Raw genomic sequence first — 21,117 nt, 5'->3', positions numbered from 1 at the left:
ATTGTACACCTGAAACTAATATTACACTGTGTGTTAACTAACTGGAATTTAAATAAAAAACTTAAAAATAAAAAACAACTGCTAGAAACCCAGGTCTCTAAGCTGGGAATCATGGGGAGAGCCTAAATGTCGGAGGGAGAGAGACCAGGGTTTGAGTCCTGGCTCTGCTACGGAAGCCATGTTCTGTGGAGTCTGGGATAAGCTACACATCTTCCCAGAATCTGTTTCCCTACCTGCAAAGTGGGAGACAATTAGACTGCCTATTTCCAAAATGGAAATCTACATCATTGGTTAATAAGATTCAAGGAATAAAAGGGTTACCTGCATGCACCAGGGCTACCATAACAAATTATCACAACCTGGGTGACTTAAAACAACACAAATTTATTCTCTGGACTTCTGGAGGCTAGGAAGTCCAAAATCAAGGTGTTGGTGGGACCATGTCCTCTCTAAAGGCTCTAGGGAAGATCTCATCTGGCTTGTTCATGGCAGAATCCCCGAAGACTAGAATAGTAACTGGTACATGCTCAACAAAATTTATACAAATAACAAACAGGTTAATAATTCAGAGGACAGTGGATTATGTTTTGTTTTATGATAACCTTTTTATTCCTAAAATAAACTTGACATATATTCATTTTATAAAATACCAAAAACACAAACAGAAAGCTTAAAATGTGCCAGAATCACACCTTTTACAGATAAACCACCAACTGCTGACATTATTGCATATAGCTATCCAATATTTATACAGTAACTTTTTTAAAACATCATACTGTAAACACAGTGTTGTAACTTGTTACATTTAACATTTTGTGAATATCTTTCTGAATCATTACAGAATTTCCTTGACCTACCATGGGTTACATCCCAATATACTCATCCAAAGTTGAAATATTGTTAAGTCAAAATGCAGGCATACATCAGAGATACTGCAGGTTTGGTTCCAGACCACCGCAATAAAGCGAGTATCACAATAAAGTGAGTTGAATGTTTTGGTTGCTCTGTGCATATAAAGGTTATGTTTCCACTGTACTGTAGTTTATTGAGTATGCAATAGCACTATGTGGAAAAAAAACTGCAGATATCTTAATTTAAAAATACTTTCTTGCTAAAAAATACTGTCATTTGAGCTTCCAGCGAGTCATCTTTTTGCTGCTGGAGGGTCTTGCCTCGATGTTGATGGCTGCTGACTGATCAGGTGGTGGTTGCTGAAGGCTGGGGTGGCTGTGACAATTTTTTTAAAATAAGACAATGACGTCTGCTGCATCCATGGACTCTTCTTCCCACAAACGATTTCTCTGTAGCATGCGATGCTGTCTGATAGCATTTCACCCACCATGAACTTCTCAAAATTGGAGTCAATCCTCTCAAACTCTGCTTCTGCTTTATCAACTAAGTTTACGTGATACTCTAAATCCTCTGTTGTCGTTGCGACCATCCTCATAGTCCCTGCACCAGGAACAGATTCCATCTCAAGAAAGCCCTTTTTTCTTCTTCTCAGGAAGCAACTCCTCATCTGTTACAGTTTTATCATGAGACTGTAGCAATTCAGTCCCATCTTCAGGCTCCGCTTCTCATTCTTGTTCTCTAGCTTTTCCACCAATCTGCAGTTACCTCCTCCACTGAAGTCTCTCCTCAAATGTCATCCATGAGGGTCAAAATCAGCTTCTTCCAAACTCTTGTTAATGTGGATATTTTGACTTCTTTATTGTTATTTTTATTGATTTCTATTATTAATGGCATCTAGAATGGCGAGTTCTTTCCAGAGGTTTTCAGTTGATGTTGCCCAAATCCATCAGAGGAATCACTATGTGTGGCAGCTATAGTTTTACAATGTGTTTCTTAAATGAGACTTGAGTTGAAATTATTCCTTGATCCGTGGGCTGCAGAACGGATGCTGTGTCAGCAGGCATGAAAACAGCAGTCATCTCGTTGTACATCTCCATCTGAGCTCTTGGGTGACCAGGTGCATTGTCAAGAGCAGTAAGATTTTGAAAGGAATCTTTTTTCTCAACAGTAGGGCTCAAATATTCTTAAAATATTCATAAATCAGGTTGCAAACAGATACGCTATCACCCGGGCTTTGTTGTTCCCTTGTTTGAGCACAGGCAGAGTAGACTGGGCCTAATTCCTAAGGGCCCCAGGATTTTCAGAATGTTCCAAGAGCAATGACTTTAACTCAAAGTCACCAGCCGCATTTGACCCTAACAAGAAAGTCAGTCTGTCCTTTGAAGCTTTGAGGCCAGGCATTGACTTCTCTTCTGTAGCTATGAAAGTCCTAGGTGACAGCTTCTTCCAATAGAAGATTGTTTCATCTACACTGAAAGTCTGTTTAGTGTAGCCACCTTCATGACTAATCTGAGCTATAGCTTCCAGATAACTCGCTGCAGCTTCTTTATCAGCACTAGCTGCTTTACCTTGCCTTTTAATGTTACAGAGATAGCTTCTTTCCTGGACACCTCATGCACCAACCTCTGCTAGCTTCAAACTTTTCTTCTATAGCTTCCTCATCACATCCAGCCTTCGTAGAATTGAAGAGGGTTAGGACTGTGCTCTGGATTAGGCTTTGGCATAAGGGAATGGTGTGGCTGGTTTGATCCTCTATCCAGAATACTAAAACTTTCTCTGTATCAGCAATAAGGCTATTTCACTTTCTTATCATTTGTGCATTCCCTGGAGTAGCACCTTGAATTTCCTTCAAGAACTTTTGTTTTGCATTCACAACTTAGCTTAACTGTTTGGTGCCAGAAGCCTCGCTTTGGGCCTATCTCCACTTTTGACATGCTTTCTTCACTAAGCTTAACCATTTCTAGCTTCGGACTTAAAGTGAGAGACTTGAACACATGGTTATTAATTGGCCTAATTTCAATATTGTTGTGTCTCAGGCAGGGATTAGGGAGGCCTGAGGAGAGAGAGAAATGGGAGGGAATGGCCAGTCGGTGGAGCAGTTAGAACATATACAACATTTAAGTTCATCACCTTATAAGAACGCAACTCACAGCACCCCAAAACAATTATAACAGTAACATCAAAGATCACGGATCACAGATCACCATAATAAATAATGAAAAAGTGGGACACCTGGGTGGCTCAGTTAGTTAAGTGTCTGCCTTCGGCTCAGGTCATGATCCCAGGGTCCTGGGATCCAGTCCCATGTCGGGCTCCCTGCTCAGCGGGGAGTCTGCTTCTCCCTCTCCCTCTGCCCCTCTCCCCTGCCCCCCCCCCCCCCGCTTATTCTAATAAAATTTTTTTTAAATAAAGTAATGAAAAAGTTTGAAACATTATGAGAATTACTAAAATGCGATGCAGACAAGAAGTGAGCAGAAGCTATTGGAAAAATGGTGCTGAAAGACATGCCCCATACAGGGTTGCCACAGACCTTCAATTTGTAAAAAACCGCACTATCTGCCAAGTGCAATAAAGCAAAGCACAATAAAAAGAATATGCCTGTACACCTATCATAGCTTGGCCTGGCCTACCTTCAATGTGCTCAGAACATTAGCCTGCAGTTGGACAAAACCATCTAACACAAAGCCTATTTTATAATGAAGTGTCGAATACTTGGCATCCTGTAGTAAACACTGTACTCAAAGTGAAAAACAGAATGGTTGTAGGACAAGAGAATGGTTGTGAATGTTCCGTTGTCTACCCTCATGATGCCACTGCCCAGCATCACAAGAGAGGACCGTACCACATCTCACCAGCCCAGGAAAAGATCAAAACTCAAAGTATGGTTCTTACTAAATGTGCATCACTTTCTCACCACTGTAAAATTTAAAAAATCATCAGTCAAGCCACTGTAAGGCAGGGACCACCTGTATATAATATTTGGCCCTATCGATTTTTTTGGTTGTCTGGTGGGATGACCTATTGAAATATTAACCGAGATTCCCATACCCTTTTGAACAACCCCTTTTTCTAGGGCCCTTCACCCAATCAAGCAGCAGCTGAACAGAGCTAGTACCTTGGCCCTAGGAAAAGAACAACGTAAGAAACACAGATGACATCCGAACTTTGAGGTGGCACATTAAAGATGACGGCTCCCATTAAGAGGTCAGGTCTATGTCCCCTCCTAGTGAAGCCAGGTGGGTTTTGTGATTCTACCAGTAGAATAAGGCAGAAATGGTGTTGCCCCAGTTGCAAGGTCCAAGACGTCAGGAGGCTAACAGCTTCTATTTCCTGTTTCTGGAGCCGGGTCTTAGAGCCTCCTTGTGTGGGAATCTCTAAGTGCATGGAAAAGCCCTGGAGGACAAGACTTCATGTGAAGAGGGCATATGAGGCCACAGAGTACCCTTGCACCAGACACATGCATGAAGAGGCCCCGTGGAAGGGTATGTTTTACCCCTGCCAATCCCTACTCAAATTCCTGACCCACAAGACTGTGACCAAAATATGGGTGCTAGATTTAGCAAATAAAAATAGAGAATATCCATGGGGCACCTGGGTGGCTCAGTCGTTAATCGTCTGCCTTCGGCTCAGGTCATGATCCCAGGGTCCTGGGATCGAACCTCGCATCGGGCTCCCTGCTCGATGGGAAGCCTGCTTCTCCCTCTCCCACTCCCCCTGCTTGTGTTCCCTCTCTCGCTGTCTCTCTGTCAAATAAATAAATAAAATCTTAAAAAAAAAAATAGAGAACATCCAGTTAAATTTGAATTTCAGATCAACAACAAATAATTTTTTAGTATAAGTATGTCCCCAATATTGCATGGGATATACTCATATTTAAAAAAAAAAACTGTTTATCTAAAATTCAAATTTAACTGGGATTAAATTTTTATAGGTATAGTATTTGAAGATAAATTTTAAGTTTTTAACATTTGAAGATAAAATACATACAGGTGAAATATTCATCACGGTTTATCTGGCAACCCTAGACCCAAATAAAATGTACATGTCTTATACCACTCACTGATGGGGTAGTTTCTTATTCAACAATAGACAACCAGAACAGCAGGAACAGAAAGGAATCTGGGATGGATAATACACCAGATGTGGAGCTATACAGTTGCTGGACAGAGCGGTTTTTCTCACCCTTGAAAGCAAAACAAAAATAAAAACAAAAAACTTCTTTGATGGGAGAAAAAGAGAAATAGCGGGGCTAGGCCAGGAACAGAGGCTCCGGCACACTTTGTCCCCTCCCCGGCCCTCCCTCTCCCGGGCAGAGTCCCTTCGTGTAGGGGTGGGCGAGGGAAAGGACAGTGTCACACACAGATGTTGTAGGGACTGATCTCAGAAAGCAGAGGGAAACAGCCTTTGCTTTCAGTGTAGCCAAGGGCATTTGAGTGATGCCCTTGCCTCTGAGAGGGCATGGGATCACTGCCACAGAGCCAGTGGACTCAGAGGGACTCGGGATGGATGAGCTGGTGTGGACGAGTGACCGAGCAGCGAGGAGGCCTCTCAGTGTAGACAACCTTCCACCGCCTCACTGCAACCCCCACCACCCCACCCTGCAACCAACATCTGGCACTATACACCTTCCCAGGCCCTAGGAAAAGGGTCGAGGCAGCCCCCGTACTTATGGGGATTAATTTCCCTCATTCAGTGATATGAGTCTAAAATAAAACTCATTTCAGGTAATGGAAATAATGAAATGTATGTTTCTAGCCCACCTGAGTTAACAGATTACTTGGAGATGGCATTTGGTACTTACAATTTTATAAAAACCCGAGGAAAGTAGAAATGTTGATGTAGTAATCATCAAACTGTGACAAGATCAGAAATCACGTGGGAAGTCTTCATTCTCAAATGAGCACCCTCTGGATTGGCTAGCCACCTGTAGGTTCCACTGTTAAGGGACAAGAATCAGGGAAAACATACAAAATCTAGAGACGTACCAAACAGACCCGATGAGCGCCTCACCATATCCCCTCAGCATTTCCCATTTCCGCGTACTCCAGCCTGGCTTCCCATCCACCCGCAAATTGTTATCACAGGTGTTACTTTGGGGGAAACCCAAACTAAGACACATATTATTCAAGATTGTGTCTTCAAAGGCATATTCCATGAATCGATAATGTTTTTAAAGTAGGGGAGGATAGTAACGTCTCTCCTAACTTTAAGAGCCATTGTTAGTTTTTCAAAATAAGCTATTGTCCAAGATTCAAACATGTGACATTTGGATGGATTTCTGGGAACACTCCTATGTGTGAAAGTCGAGGACCCTCTGTGATTCAGTCACTCCTTCTCTTGATGGACCTTTGGGTTATTTTCAACCACTGCTAGCACAAACAATGCTTCAACTAACATCTTCGGCAAAATCTGTGCACACATCTTTGATTCTCTCTTAAGCACAAATTCCCAAGAGCGGGATCACTGCATCCAAGGATGTGAATCCATCCATATTGCCAAACTGCTCCCCAGAAAGGCTGTCCCAGTTTAGACTCTACCCCTTCCCTAGGTCTGGCTTTAGAAGTATTTTCTCAACTCGGTTTTCTGCCCCTCCCTGGCCATGCAAACACTGCCTTTGCCCCTGGCTGAGAACTCTGAAAGGCAGGTAAGCTGCAGACAGCGAGCTCAGATACAGCAGACGCCAGGCAGGGGCAGAGTTCTGGGTCCAGCCTCAGGGTTGAGAGACTCAGATGAGTAATAAGAGTTAGAGTGCAAGTCAAGGCTGACCCAGGGAGCAGGACCATAGCTACTAAACAACTGAAATTTTATACAGGGACGTAAAGGCTGAGGCCTCACCACACAGATCATGGCTGTAAAGGCTGCATCTCTGTGAGCCAGGTCAGGGCCTGGATGGCCCATAGGCCACCTTCATGCAAATTAGGAAAGGATGCCCCTTCTTCGGGTTAAAAAAGAAAGGTCAAGTTAGTATATCCCCGCATAACCTAACACAGCTCTGCCGGGTGTGCAGCGGCCCCGCTCCAAGTGCACACATCCCACAGGGGCACACCTGTGGACAACAGCGCACACGCTCCCCTACCCACCCACCCCTGGTGAGGTGAGGCAATCAAGTCAAGTTCAAAGTCTCAAGGGCCTGGGAATCCGGCATCAAAGGCCATCAGCGAGACCGCAAAGGGCAGCCGGAGGGCAGGCAGTGGTGGATGCACACATGTATGCAGAGTTTACGCACGGGCCCAAGCGCCGTCGTGAATTTAGGTCAAAGACAGCTCTTCCCCCCTACCTACCTACCTACCCAGGGTCTCTGTGCCCTCCCGTGTGCACTCACATAAATCAGAGTCCGTCTACCACGGGGATGATGCCCCTTCGGTGAATTCCCGAACATAGGCCACAAGGCTCCATTCCCTCAGTCCACAGCTGAGAAGCAGCCCCCACCTGGTGCTGGGTTGCGGGTCCTCCAGCTCAGGATGGGGCCGACTTCAGGGACGGGCAGGGAGGAGCTGGGGAGGCCGGATTCGAGCCAGGCTTCAGCCATCTCCTGAGGTAGTTCTCCGGGCTCAGCCCTGCCAACTAAAGGCCTCGAAGAGGAAAGAGGAAGGCTTTGGTAAGCAGCTGGGCAAGATGAAAGCCAAGCCAAGCGGCGTGTTGCAGCCTCCTTCGGGCAGGATTTCTTGGCACGTCTGGTATTTCGCCAGGAGCATCTCCGCCGTAAGCGTCTTTGCCGCAAAACTGATTTGCCGTAAGGCAGATCTGCCGTAAAAGATAAAATAACGACACCTAAAAGAGGGGCATTTAAAAGGACCCAATGAAACGTGAAAAAGTTAATAAAATGATTCATTTCTTCCTTCATCAGAGAGGTATCCGCTTCCCAAATCCTAGGATGCGTACTTGTAACCGAGCCCCGGAAGGCGTTGTGAAAGCCTCCCACAGGGCGGCTGGCCCCGGGCGTGGGGACAAAAGGCTGCGGCTCAGCCGTTTGTGACTGAGCCTTGCTCTCGGGGGGCCCGGGGGTCCTCTCCTCCGGTGACTGTGGCTTGCAGTCTGGCCCTCCACTCTGTGTTTCACACCTCCCGGAAGCCTGTCAATGGAGCAATAAAACCCAACTGACAACCAGCGTCCATACATTAGCTCTGCAGAAGGCAGTGGATGTATCAATGGAGGAATGTAACCAGCCAGCCCATTATTTTATCTTTTACTGCAAAACTGTCTTACGGTCAATTAGTTATGCAGTGAAAACGCCTGCGGCAAAGATGTTTGCAGCAAAACCACCCAGAACCGATGCTGGGTGCTGCTCATTATGCTCAATCAAGAGCTTGTACTACAAAAACCTGGAGAGGTTCTCACAGAGGCGACCCTCCTGATTGGCTCTGACAAATCCCACATTTTCGTCATTCTCATCGCCTCACCAGCAGGCCCCCCCAGGAGCCAGCTAATTCCTGCAGCAGCCCCACCCACTCCTGCACCAGACCCTGCACACCTGCCCCCCCCAGCCCCGGAGCCCCGGATCCCCAGCTGTGTGTCCCACCAGAGCCTGGCAGCACTGGCCCCGAGCAGCCCTTGCCCTTCGGCCACATGGAGGGGCATGATGGCTGGAGGTGCCCATACTGGGGGGACGGCAGCCTGACAAGCTCCCTCCAGCCTGTCCTGCCCCCTGCTCCCTGCAGTTACATCTGTGCCCAGCAGCCAGGCTCACCACCGCAGAGAAAGAAGAGAAAATGCCCATCCCACACACCATGTTTATTTCCTTATTTACTTCCTTACTATCTACTCCCCCTGGACGAACGTAAGCTCCATGAGGAAGGATTTAGGTTCGTATCCTATTGCTGCTATAACAAATTCCCACAAACTTAGTGGCTTAAAACAACACAGATTTATTATCCTAAGGTTCTGGAAGGCAGAGAGCTCACTGGGCTAAAATCAGGGGCAGAGCCGCATTCTTTTCTGGAGGCTTCAGGGGAGAATCCAGCTCCTTCCCTTTTCCAGCTTCTTCAGGCCACCCACACTCCTTGGCTCGTGGCCCTCTTCCATCATCAAAGCCCGAAATCCCATCGCTCTGACCTCTGCTTGGCCCTCACATATCTGACTCTGCCTCTCTTGTCTTCCTCCTGTACTTAGGAGGACCCTGGTGATTATGTTGAGCCTCCTGCCCCCCCACCCCATTCCCCAAGATAATCTATCTTCTGACCAGCTGATTTGCAACCTTAAACCTGCCCCCCCCTCCCCTGCATGTAGCACAGCCTATGTACCCGGTCCAGGATTAGAACATGGACATCCAGGGGGTGGGGCAGACATCATTCTACCTACCACGGAGTTTGTCTCTTGTTCACCATTGTATTCCCAGGGCCTGAACAGTATCGACACGTAGCAGGCCCTCCATAAATACTTGCTGAATGAATAAGTGAATGCATGCAAGAATAAATCACTAAGAATAATATTTAATTTATAAGCAAACATTTCATCGTGCTTATTAAGTGCCGGGCACTATTCACAGTGCCTTATGTGTATTAACTCATCAGATCCCCAACAGCTCCGTGAAGTACGTTTTATTATTACCTGCCTTCTACACATGAGGAAGTTAAGGCACAGGTGGGTAGGCTGCCCTAGTCTACACAGCGAGTCAGTGGTGAAGCCAGGATATGATCTCAGATTCGCTGAGCACTTATTGTGTTACGGGCCCTGGCTGGGCACATTACATTTCTGATCTCATTTCATCCTCACAAGAGGCCATGGGGAAAACGGGCAGAATGTGAAGCCTGGTCTCAACAGGCAGAGAATTAAGTCACCCACTTGTCTGGGGGATTCTGAGGGGTTCTGTGGGGCAGTGGATTGCATATTGCTTCTTCAGCCTCCTTTGATGCCCATCAGATCAGGACCCCATGCCCCTAAAAGGACTGTGAGTGCTCATGTTCCCACCATGGTGCAGAGCTTCTGCTTGGATTCTATATAACTAGTACCCAGGCCCCCGGCAGGCCTGGAGCAGACCCTGACCTTCACCAGACCATCGTGGCCTCTCTGTCTCCTGGAAGCCTGTTCTCCTTCAAGAGACAGGAGCCCGTTTCAAACCTCATCCAGAGCTGAAGTTGCATTGCCCGTCCCCCGATGATGACTCTGGGGATCCCCCTAGCTGGGCCCCATACCTGCTTTGCATGGACTGGAGCAGCTCTGCCTGCTGGCCCCTGTCACTGGCCCCCGTGATCAGCTGCCCCTCCAGAGCTGCCTCTGATTGACCCTGCCAGCCTGCTCTTCAACACCATGAGCACCCAGGCCTGCAGGAAGCCCCCAGACTCAGGCCTCAGCTTCCCCCAGCCCTGCAGGGAGAACGCTGCTCGCACAAGGAGGCAGCACTAGCCCCTCGTTTGCACCTTAACCTTTGCAGTCAAAGCCAAGAAGAGCGAAACTCACTTGTGCCTGCCAGCACAGTGGGGCAGCGCATTTTCTGTTCCTGCCAGCACATTTTTCTAGGTCAATGTCAGATCAGGGAAATTCAATACCACATGTCCCAACTTTTTATTTGAAAACAGAGAAGTTGCTTTCCAAAATAAATAGTGTTTACAAGGAAAGGCTGGAGAAGGCTCCATCCGAAATGGACTCGGTGCCCAGGCAGGACAGATTCTTCCTGGCTTGGTTGCCGTAAACCCAATGCCAGCCCCAGCTCCAGCCCTAGGAGAGGCTGGACTGGGCGGGGGTGGGGGGTGGGGGGTGGTGGAGAACACGTGTATACGCACATGTGTGTTGGCGTGTGCCTGCATGTGTGCGTCCACGTGCATTTGCGTACATGTGCGTGTGCGTGTTTCCTTAAGGGTCTCTGGGTATGATTAGCATGCACGTGTAAATTGGGGGGCTACACCCATGTACTTGTAGGTATACAGGTGTGTGCACCTGTGGAGAGAGGCTTCTGCCTGGTGAATGTGTACCCAGCCCTGCTTCTCAGAGCCCAGCTGGAGTCCCCTCTCTCCTCTCCTCACTGCTACCTCCAGTCTCAGCCCTCATCCTGTTCTTTTCCTCAGCAGAGCTGGGGCTCCGATTTGCATATGCTGTGAATGCATTTCCTCCATCCTGCTTCCTCCCGCTACCCACCCACTGCCCACTGCCACCTGGACTACTTGTACAAGCCAATGGAGTGCCCTTTCTGGGTAACATGTTGGGATCCAGCAATTTGAGCTCAGGGTATGCGGACAGCGCTCAGTAAAGGTCTCTGACCGTCACCTTGACTTCAGGATCTCCCTAACAGACCCTCCTACCGGTGCCGCCAACGGGACCTTCCCCAGGCCTGTTTCACAGCGCCGAGCCCCACCTGCCTGGCAGCCACCTACTTCATCAAACTCAAGCAACTCAGCCAGGCTGCCGAGAGCGGAGGGATTTTCTTGGCAAAGCCTCCTGGCTCTCCCTCCACAAAACCCTCAGCTCCACTGCCCCTCGCATGCACACGCGCATGTTAGCTGGGGCCACTCCCTGGCCCACCTCCGCGTCCGCCCTCGCTCATGCTGTTCCCCTGGCCCAGCACCGTCCTCCAGCGCCACTCCTCTGCCATCGGCTCTGCCCGTCCCCGCCTATGCTGCCTTGCAGACCATATCCTTCCCCCCCCCATCCCCCCTCCGGCAAGAGCCCTCTCCCATGAACCTCCTGGCCCTACACAACGCCTCCCAGTGGGGCCTCACGGCACTGGATGATATGCTGTCCTATGTATTGCCTCAGAATTGTTTTCAGGTTGCTTCATGCACTTATCTTGCCCTCCCACCTAGATTGCAATCTCTTCTAGAATTAAGCCTTGTGCTCCCTTTGAATAGACTGTGGAACCCGACACAGGTCTGAACACAGTAGAGACCCGAGATACGGGCTTTTGTGGGTGAGCGGCTGCAAAAAGACGCAGCCAGAGTTGGGGTGGCTAGCCATAGAACTGTGTGCCGGGCTCTTCATCGGGTGACTCACTGCTCTGCCTCATGTAATCCTCCCAGGAGCCAGGGGAGCAGGGGAATACCGCCCCCATTTCACAGATGAGAAAACAGAGGCAGAGAGAGCTCGGTGACTTCTCCGAGGCCACAAAACTAGTAAATGGCAAAGTCAGGGATTAATCCTAGGTCTGTCTGATTTCATTTCTCTGTGCCCTTGCATCAGCCACAGCGATGGAACGGAGCGTGCTGGAGTCAAGAGCTTTCTGAAATTCTAGAGCACACCCTATCCAGGAGAGGTGAGAGTAAGCTCTAGATCCTTGGTAGCCAACAGAACTTTCTGCAAGGATGGAAATCTTCATCCCAGTGCTGTCTGATGTGGGAGCTGCTAGTCAGTGTGGCCACTGAGTACCTGGAATGTGGCTAGTGTGGATTGTGAATTTTATTTGATTGTAACTAATTTTAATTCCAGTAGTCACCTGTGGCTAGTGGCTAGTGTCCCTACTGGACAGTATAGCCTGAGGTAAGTGCTTCCTGATCACGTTCATTCTGAGTAAATATAGGTTTGCTCTCTGATAGCAGAGCGTTCCTATGAAACCTTTCACAAGCCAAAATGGTGTAAAGCAAGGAAGGCATTACCATTAATTTATATACTCAGGCCCCCAAAAATAACTTCTCAGGCCGCCAAACAACCTCTCTTATGCCTTAGGACACATCTTGCTAGCAGATACACAAAATACATTGAGAAAAAACACAGATGCTCACAGACACGGTTCAAAGCCGTGGCAGCTTGATGCCGGGATGCTGAGTGTCGTTCCCGGGGAAGGAGTGAGGCAGGGCTGCTCTCTCTGCCTGGGGTGTGCGTTGCCTCCACCAAGGCTCTCTGCAAAATCAAGGCTGAACACGATGTCCGCTTCTTGCCCTTCTCCATAAAAGCCCAAATCCTCCTTGGATTTCCTTCAGTGGGCGAAAACAGGTACTAGCGCAGGTCTCACAAGAAAGCTGAGTGGCATAACATGAACTTTTGAAAAGCGGGGTATACCTGTATAGAAAATATTAATTTTACAATGAGGGGTGCCTGGGTGGCTCAGTCGGTTGAACATCTGCCTTCGGCTCGGGTCATGATCCTGGGGTCCTGGGATGGAGCCGTGTGTCGGGCTCCCTGCCCAGCGGGGTACCTGCTTCTCCCTCTTCCCTCTGCCCCTCTCCCTGCTCATTCTCTCTCTCTCTTTCTCTCTAATAAATAAATAAAATCTATAAAAAATAATTTTACAATGAATGAGGCTGCTTCTTGCCACAGGCAGCTGGCTCAAGGGGTCCCACCCTCCTGGTTCCACCAGCCACCCCAAGGGTCAGGACCCTGAGAGTCAATGTCTGCATAAACCTGTAACCTATTTCAGGCACACCAGCATCTAATAATGGTTAAGTTCTCTGCCAGCTCTCAGCCTAGGACACTGAAATCATTGTGATGGTGGGAAATCGACGCACAGGAAGTACATAGGACCTTGCCAGTCCTTGCATGGCTTTCTGTCCCCCATGCCCCACACAGCCCAGGCAGGGGCTGGCGTACAAAGAGTGACTCAGAGCCCAGCCTGATGGAGCACGGGGCCCCAATGACGAGCAGAACCTTCAGGACCCTGTCACAGCAACAGGACCTAAGGTGGGCTCTGGCCCTGTTGGGGGGAGCCCAGAGGGAGCACGGGATGCCATTCTTGGCAGCACTTTGGCGCCACCTCGCGGGCACCTGCAGCGCGCCAGTGCACACAAGCTTGCCAGGGGGAACCAGGACTGTCAGGGGCAGTCAGAGACCTCCCAGGTCCCACCAGACTGGGCGGAAGGGCAATGCCTGGCCACCTGCCCGGGCCCACTGGGGCACTTTCCTGCAGGGAAAGGGCAACTAGGGAAGGAAGGGAGGGAAGGAGAGATGGGCAACCCTGGGCAGGAGGAAGCAGAGGAGGCTGCTCCTGTATGGTCCAGTCTGGAATTGGAACATGCCAGAATCCAGGACCTCATTCACACCTCCATCGTTAAACGGTGCCAGGCCCTGGATATGCAGGGAGAAGCCAGACAGGGAGTCTGGTGGCGGCCGTAACAGGGTGACTTTGGGAAACAGGGTGAAGGATGGGATGTCTGAGGTGGTCTCTGAGGGTAAGAGTTGGCTGCACATGGAAAGGCAGAAGGAGCAGCCTGGGGACCAAGGCCTGGAGGTGAGAGGGAGAGTGCTTCGCTGGGGGTGGCTCCGGGTGGCCAGAAAGGGGAGAATGTGTTTGGGGCAGGGGGCTGGAGCTGAAACAGCTGGGGGTGAGGCTATAGAGGTCCAGCTCCCCCAGGGCCTTGTTTTCTGCAGCCCCCACCCCACCCAGCAAACCCAGAGTCAAACCCCCAGGGGCTTCTGAGTTTGAGTGGTTTTATCCAAGGCTGTCCATGACAGGTGCAGAGCCACCAGCGAAGAGAGCAGATGGACCCAACTGCACGTTTGGTGGTAGGGAGGGGGGTGCCGGGAGGGGAGGGGAGAGCCCAGGATGAGAGTCAGGAGACTCTGCCACCGACTGGTCCCATGACTTGGCAACATGCCTCCTCTCTGGGCCTCAGTTTCCCCATTGATTAACTGCAGGGATTGACTGACAGTCTCCATCAACTCCAATGTAACCGGTCTATGTCCCAAGTACAGGGAAGGAGTCAGGTGCTTTGAGGACTATCCCTCTGCCCAGGAGGTGTGTGGGTAAGGAACTGTTACGTGCAGAGCCGAGTGGGGCTTCTGAAGCTGACTGAGTCTTGAGCTCCGTCAGTGGGAGAGCTGGGGCCCTCATGGATGGTTGGGGCTTATGGGGTTCAGACTTGAGCCTCACACGATTTCCCCACAGCACCAAAGGAGGCCTGCTTTCAGGGAGCTCAGGTGGAAACCAGAGCTCTGTCTTGCTCCAAAGTTTAGAGGAGCCCACCGCAAGAGAATGCAAAGCCCAGGAAAGAGGGGAGAGGCCCATGAACGAGGCCAGGGAATCCTTCAGGGGAGCTGCAGTTAGAGACCTCAGTAGTCTGGAGTCTGGCTAACGAAGTCAGGGCAGCTTCCAGCAATCCTCAGGAAGCAGGGATGGGGGAGATATGACACAGATAACTGACTTTCCTCTCCCTGCAAAGCACTGCTTGCATATCCCCGAGCTCTCACAGGGCCTTGCAGCAACCCGGGAGGGCGGGGGGGGGGGGGAGGGGCGCGGGGAGGCGGGGAGGGGGGAAGAGCAGGGCAGGGCACTAACCGGTTAGGCCCCATTTTATGATCGTAAAAGTTCCCTCCAGGAAGAAACAGCAGAGGTCAGCCACCCAGCCCCATATCTCATGGAGCAGGACAACAAGACCCACGTGAGGGAGTGATCTGCCCCGAAGCACAGGGAACATTGGTGACTCAGCGAGACGGAGAAGTAGCTCCAGATCTCCTCGGGAGCAGGGCCTGGGGAGGGACGCGAGCTGCAAGTGTGAAATACACACCGAATCTCAAAGACTCAGGAGAAGGGGGGAGAAGAACATAGACTATCTTACTGATTTTTTTTCATTGCATGTTGAAATGACAAGATATTGATATATTGGGTGAAATAAGATATATTATGAAAAGTAATTTCACCTGTTTCTTTTGACTTCTTTCCATGGGACCCCTAGAAAAGGTTAGATCAAATAAGGGGTTTGCATCTGCAGTTGGTGTTACATCCGTGCGGGTCAGCGCCGCACCCGGCGGTGAGTTCCGACCCTGGCTGAGCGGCTCGTTGTCCTCACCCCATGTCGGGTCCGCTGAATGGAAGAGGGTGAGGACAGACGTGGGAACCTCTGAGGACTCTCCATGTGCCAGGCACTGGGCCAAGTCCCTTACCTTTCCTTTGGTCTTCCCAGCAACCCCGGGCCAGGGATGGGAGGGCAGTGAGGGAGGCGAAGAGCAGGAGGGCTCAATCAGGGCTCCCAGACGGGGGGTCAGGAGGGTGAGGTGAGGGGTAGAGTCCTCCCTTCCTCACACGTGTCCTGGGTTTCTGGACAGGGGATGCCTCTTCTTGCCCTCCCTCCGTGTAATTCCTGGTGTACCGTCTTCCCACCTTGGCCTCAGCCGTGTCAGTTGTGAAATTTGTCCCCTCTCCTTCAGGCTCCGTCCTCCTCTTCCAGAAAAGGACACTGTCCCACCAGCACACTTCTCCCAACCATCACACACCCTGCGTGGTAGCCCTCACTGGCCAGGGCAGCGCAGCAGCTTTCGGAGAAGGGCTCCTAAGTCAGGCAGCTGGCGCTGCTGCCGGGCAGGAACCTGGGCTCGAACACAGGTTCTGGGCTCAGAGAGCCTCGGCCCGTTCCGGATAAATTAAGAACCCCCATTTCCAGGAGTTCCACCCCATAGGGGCCAAGCACTTAGCTCTGGGACCGGCCAGGCTCTGTTCGGGAAAGTGACCGCGGGAGCCACAAGGTGGCGCTGTTCCCACAACCCTCCACTTCCCCCGACCGTCGGGTCCCATGTGCAGCTGAAGCATTCCAGCATTTGCAAGAAGAGGTTTTCCCTGGACCCGTTGTTGAATTTCTTACTCAGCCTTCAGCTGCCAAAGGCTATGCAGACTCAGGAATGCTGCCCTTAAAAATGGTCATCTCGGAGTGCACACTTAAAAATAAAAATCAAGCAGGCCACAGATTCATTGCTGATTCTCTACAAAAGCATTCTGTACCCAGGGGGCCTCATGCACACCTAACACGTGCAAGAGGAATGCACATGCGTTAAGTAGATAGCACATGGGTCCACATGTGTGTGGACATGACAGCAAGAAGGATGTTCCAGATTATTTAGCAGTGAGGGGTTTGTTTGGTTTTTTTCTGTTTTAATTTAGCTCTGGGATTTTGGAAGGGAAAGGGAAGGAAGGAAGGGAGGGAGGGAAGAAGGAAGGAAGGAAGGAAGGAGAGGAAGGAAGGAAGGGAGGGAGAGGGAGGAAGGAAGAAAGCAGGGAGGGAGGGAGGAAAGAAAAAAGCTTACACTGAGGTCAAATATGTAAAATGAGGGGAAATTTTTTAAAGATTCTGGCTGCTCTAGTTGTAGACATGGGAATAGAAGAATCTCTTCCCAGTGAATTGTTTTCTGGAACATAATCCAGTCCCATTGCCTTATCTCATAGGAACGTAAACTGACACTCAGGAAAGAGAAATGACTTCTTCAATATCACACAGCTACTTTTAAATATTTTCATTTTAAACCTACCCCCCAAAAAGCAGTTATTTCCACTGGGGGGGGGGGAACAACAGTGTTTATTTTCTCTGACTTATGTCCAGATTCTCTTCAAATTGTGGTGACAACCCAGGATTGAATGGGGACCCTCCCCACTACTCTCAGCATCCATTGTCCTGCACGACCCTCCCCTAGCCCCGGAGGCTTAGGAAGGGCAAGTAGATACCGCACGGATATCCAAGAGGGGAAACCAAGGCACGGAGGCAACTTGACTTGCCCTTGAGCACACAGTAAGCGAGTGTCAGTAAAACAAAAAGGAAAAGACTAGCACACAGGACTCCAGCAACAATTCTACACACTGGCCTAGAGTTATGTTTATTCTAGGTCTGGTGGGCAACATTTTTTAAAAAGGAGGTGGTGCTCAATGAAAAAGGAAAGTGAGAACAAGCGACTCTGCTCCTTAAGAATGGGAGCCTGCCTTCTTCATTTTCCTATCTTCAGGGCCAGACATAAAGCAGCCAGCACATTGTGGCCTCTAGATGTTCATTGGATGAATAAATCAATGTGACACAGACACGTAAATAGATACATTTGGGCCCTGAGATCAGAAATTAAGATTCTGCACATGTTAATACCATTTCCATAATGCACTAGGCAGAACCCCTGGAGAGAGGCCTTGAGAGGAGGAAGGCTCACAGCACACTGGGTTCTGTTGGTCTTTCTTTCCTGTCACTCAGAACATCACACTTCTGGGAAAAGGCAGCCTCCTGCAACATTTTTCCCATACAAACCATTCACTTAGCTCAGATTTTCTCCCCACCTACTAAGCATTAGGTCCTGAGGGGTAGAGACTAGACAAATCAGCTAGCATATTTAATATAATATTTCAGAACTTAGATTTAAGATGAGAACATTTAAAAGGAACTGTGTGATCTTGAACAAGTGCTGACTCATAGTGTAGGTGGGGACAGGGGAAGCAATAATTGGTAATTCAATCCAGCAACAATTCACTGAACTCTATTATGTCAGAACATAAGTGCTAAGTAAGTGAGGGAACAGGAATGAGTAAGACAAGCCAGTGGAACTCACCGGATAGATGTGACAAGACAACCACATGAATAACTACAATATGAGGTGATCTCCAAAAAAAATAAATATTGTAAGCCTCCCTATTCAAAACCATTAGTGGTTTTGGGGCGCCTGGGTGGCTCAGTCAGTTAAGCGTCTGCCCTCGGCTCAGGTCGTGATCCCAGGGTCCTGGGATCGAGCCCCGCATCGGGCTCCCTGCTCATCGGGGAGCCTGCTTCTCCCTCTCCTACTCCCCCCTGCTTGTGTTCCCTCTCCTGCTGTGTCTCTCTCTGTCAAATAAATAAAATCTTTAAAAAAGAGAGAGAGAGAATGGAAAGGTCTGTTTTGCATCGTTGAAAGATCATTTTTGTGTCCGATTACCCCTCTGTTGTCCAGGAGGACAGCGGCCAGCCACATGTGGCTTTCGAGTACTTGCAATGTGGTCAGTCCCAACTAAGATGCTTGAAGTGTAAAACACATATCAGATTTTAAAGACTTAGTGTGAAAAAAATGCAAAATATCTCATTGATAAGTTCTATATTGATTACATATTGCAGTGATAGTATTTTGGATGCATTGGGTTAGATAAAATATATTATTAAAATGTACTGTACCTGTTTCTTCTTATTTAAATGTGGGACTGAGCCCTTCATCTGTGGGGTCTGCATTACCCCTGGGGAAATCGTGTCAGAACTGAGCTGAACTGGGGTGCCTGGGTGGCTCAGTCATTAAGCGTCTGCCTTCGGCTCAGGTCATGATCCCAGGGTCGTGGGATCGAGCCCCGCATTGGGCTCCCAGCTCGGGGGGAAGCCTGCTTCTCCCTCTCCCACTCCCCCTGCTTGTGTTCCCTCTCTTGCTGTCTCTCTCTCTCCATCAATTAAATAAATAAATAAAATCTAAAAAAAAAAGAAGAACTAAGCTGAACTGTAGCACACCTAATGGGTGCCCGTGTGACAGAAAGGTCATTGGTGGGGAAGAAACCCACATATTTGTTGTTGGAAGGTTGTGCTACAAACGACTCACACCATTTATTCAGCACTCACAGTATCCCAAGCACTGTGCCCTTTGCATGCACAGTCTCATTCGTGTACTTGACAATTGTGCACAATTGTGCACCACATTACAGACGTAGACGGGAAGCGGAGAGGGACATGATCATCACTCGATGCCTATCAGCCTTGGAATTCCAACCCAGCTCTGACTCTGAAGTCAGCGCTGTGTTTAAAAATAATTCCTTGGGCTCCTGGGTGGCTCAGTCGTTGAGCGTCTGCCTTCGGCTCAGGTCATGATCCCAGGGTCCTGGGATCGAGCCCCGCAGTGGGCTCCCTGCTCCGCGGGAAGCCTGCTTCTCCCTCTCCCACTCCCCCTGCTTGTGTTCCTGCTCTCGCTGTCTCTGTCTCTGTCAAATAAATAAATAAAATCTTTAAAAACAAACAAATAAATAAAAATAATTCCTTAATTTACTTTGAATTTCTTGCATAAGTAATACATGCACATTTTACAAATGTCATCAGGCACAGAAAGGCAAATAGGGGATGTTCTGTGTTGATAGATACACAGCAACATGCACCACTGTTTTCCCCTTTCTTGTTTTTCCTTAGCTGTTTATCTTGGGGATCATCCTATGCTTCACTTTCTGGGTTGTTTTTTTTTTTTCTGATAATTAATTGAGCTGAAATTCCCATCACATAAGCCAACCATTTGAAAGTGAACAATTCTGTGGCACTTAGTACATTCACAGTGTCGTGCCTGCACAACCTCCTTCTAGTTCCAAAAAGCATTGCCATCACTCCAAAGTAAAGCCTCCAGCCCCTGGTCACCACCATCTGCATTCTGTCTCCATGGATTTATCCATCCTGGATATTTCATATTCATGGATTCATACAATCTGTGACCTTTGGCATCTGGCTTCTTTCACTCAGCGTAATGTTTTGGAGGTTCATCCATGTTGTAGCATCTATCAGTACTTTATTCCTTTTTAAGGCTGAATAATATTCCATCGTATGGCGTACCACTTTGCTTATCCGTTCATCCATTGGAGGACATTGGGTTCCTTCTACCTTCTGGCTGCAGTGAAGAGTCCTGCTAGGAATACGCACGGACGTTCAAGTGAGTCCTTGTTTCAGTACCTGTTTTCAATTTTAGGATTGGAATTCCTGGGTCATATTGCAATTGTATATTTAACTTTTTGAGAAACTGCCAAACTGTTTTTCTCATTGACTAAGCCATTTTGCATTCCCACTGGCAATGCCCAAGGGTCCCAATCTCTCCACATCGTCACCATTACTTATTTTCCCTTTTATTTTTTACAGCTGTCCTAATGGGCGTGAAGCGGTTTTGATATGTGTTTCTCTAACTGATGATATCGGAGGTAAGGTGTAAGCTATTGAGCATTTTTCTTGTGGTGGTTGGCCATGTGTGTCTCTTCTTTGGAAAAATGTTCAAGTTCTCTGCCCATTTTATTTTTTTATTTATTTATTTTTTATTTATTTTTTTTTTTTTAAAGATTTTATTTATTTGACAGAGAGAGACACAGCGAGAGAGGGAACACAAGCAGGGGGAGTGGGAGAGGGAGAAGCAGGCTTCCCACAGAGCAGGGAGCCCGATGCGGGGCTCGATCCCAGGACCCTGGGGTCATGACCTGAGCCGAAGGCAGACGCTTAACGACTGAGCCACCCAGGCGCCCCTCTCTGCCCATTTTAAAAATCTGGTTGTTTTGTTGTTGAATTATAAGCATTCTTCCCCTATTCTGGGTACTAGACCTTTATCAGAGATCACTCCTCACTTTCTTCGTGTCTGCTCAAATGCCACGTTATTGGAGAAGTCTCCCCAGAGGGCATATACTCTAGCAATTCTCCCTCATCCTTCTCAGTCCTCTTCCTGCTTTATCTTCTCCACAGCATTGATCACCACCTAAAATATAAATATAAAATGTAATTTCTGTGTGTGTGTGTGTGTGGGTATGTGGGTGTGTGGTGTAGGTTGGGAAGTCTCTATCCTGTGGAATGCAAACTCTATAAAAACAGAGGCTTTGCTCTTTTGTTCATCTCTATTCCCAGCTCCTGAAAAAGAGCCTTAGCACCCAATAAGTATTAGTAGAACAAATGATGGATGAATGAATGAATGAGAATA

At 48.7% G+C, this 21,117-nt stretch overlaps 1 long non-coding RNA gene across 3 annotated transcripts in view; it reads right to left on the bottom strand.

Moving 5' to 3' along the window:
* Positions 1–569: 569 nt before the first annotated feature.
* Positions 570–21,117, bottom strand: part of LOC123857362 (uncharacterized) — a 30,204-nt gene continuing 9,656 nt past the window's right edge. Inside the window, exons 1-4 of one of the 3 annotated variants that reach the window (XR_006793844.3) lie at positions 12,501–13,234; positions 7,175–7,596; positions 5,654–5,788; positions 570–2,905 (exon numbers count right to left, since the gene is read on the bottom strand). This is a non-coding gene — a long non-coding RNA (uncharacterized LOC123857362). Of the gene's footprint in view, positions 2,906–5,653; positions 5,789–7,174; positions 7,597–12,500; positions 13,235–21,117 lie in introns of those variants that run through there. The other 2 variants (XR_010407012.1, XR_010407011.1) reach the window with 2 other exon arrangements.

This window comes from Mirounga angustirostris, unplaced genomic scaffold, assembly GCF_029215605.1.
Source record: "Mirounga angustirostris isolate CCGP_5_RB_7025 unplaced genomic scaffold, mMirAng1.0.hap1 SCAF_13, whole genome shotgun sequence".
Taxonomy (NCBI): domain Eukaryota; kingdom Metazoa; phylum Chordata; class Mammalia; order Carnivora; family Phocidae; genus Mirounga; species Mirounga angustirostris.
Note: the sequence above shows the minus strand (reverse complement) of the source record. Positions and strands in the feature narration are given on the sequence as shown.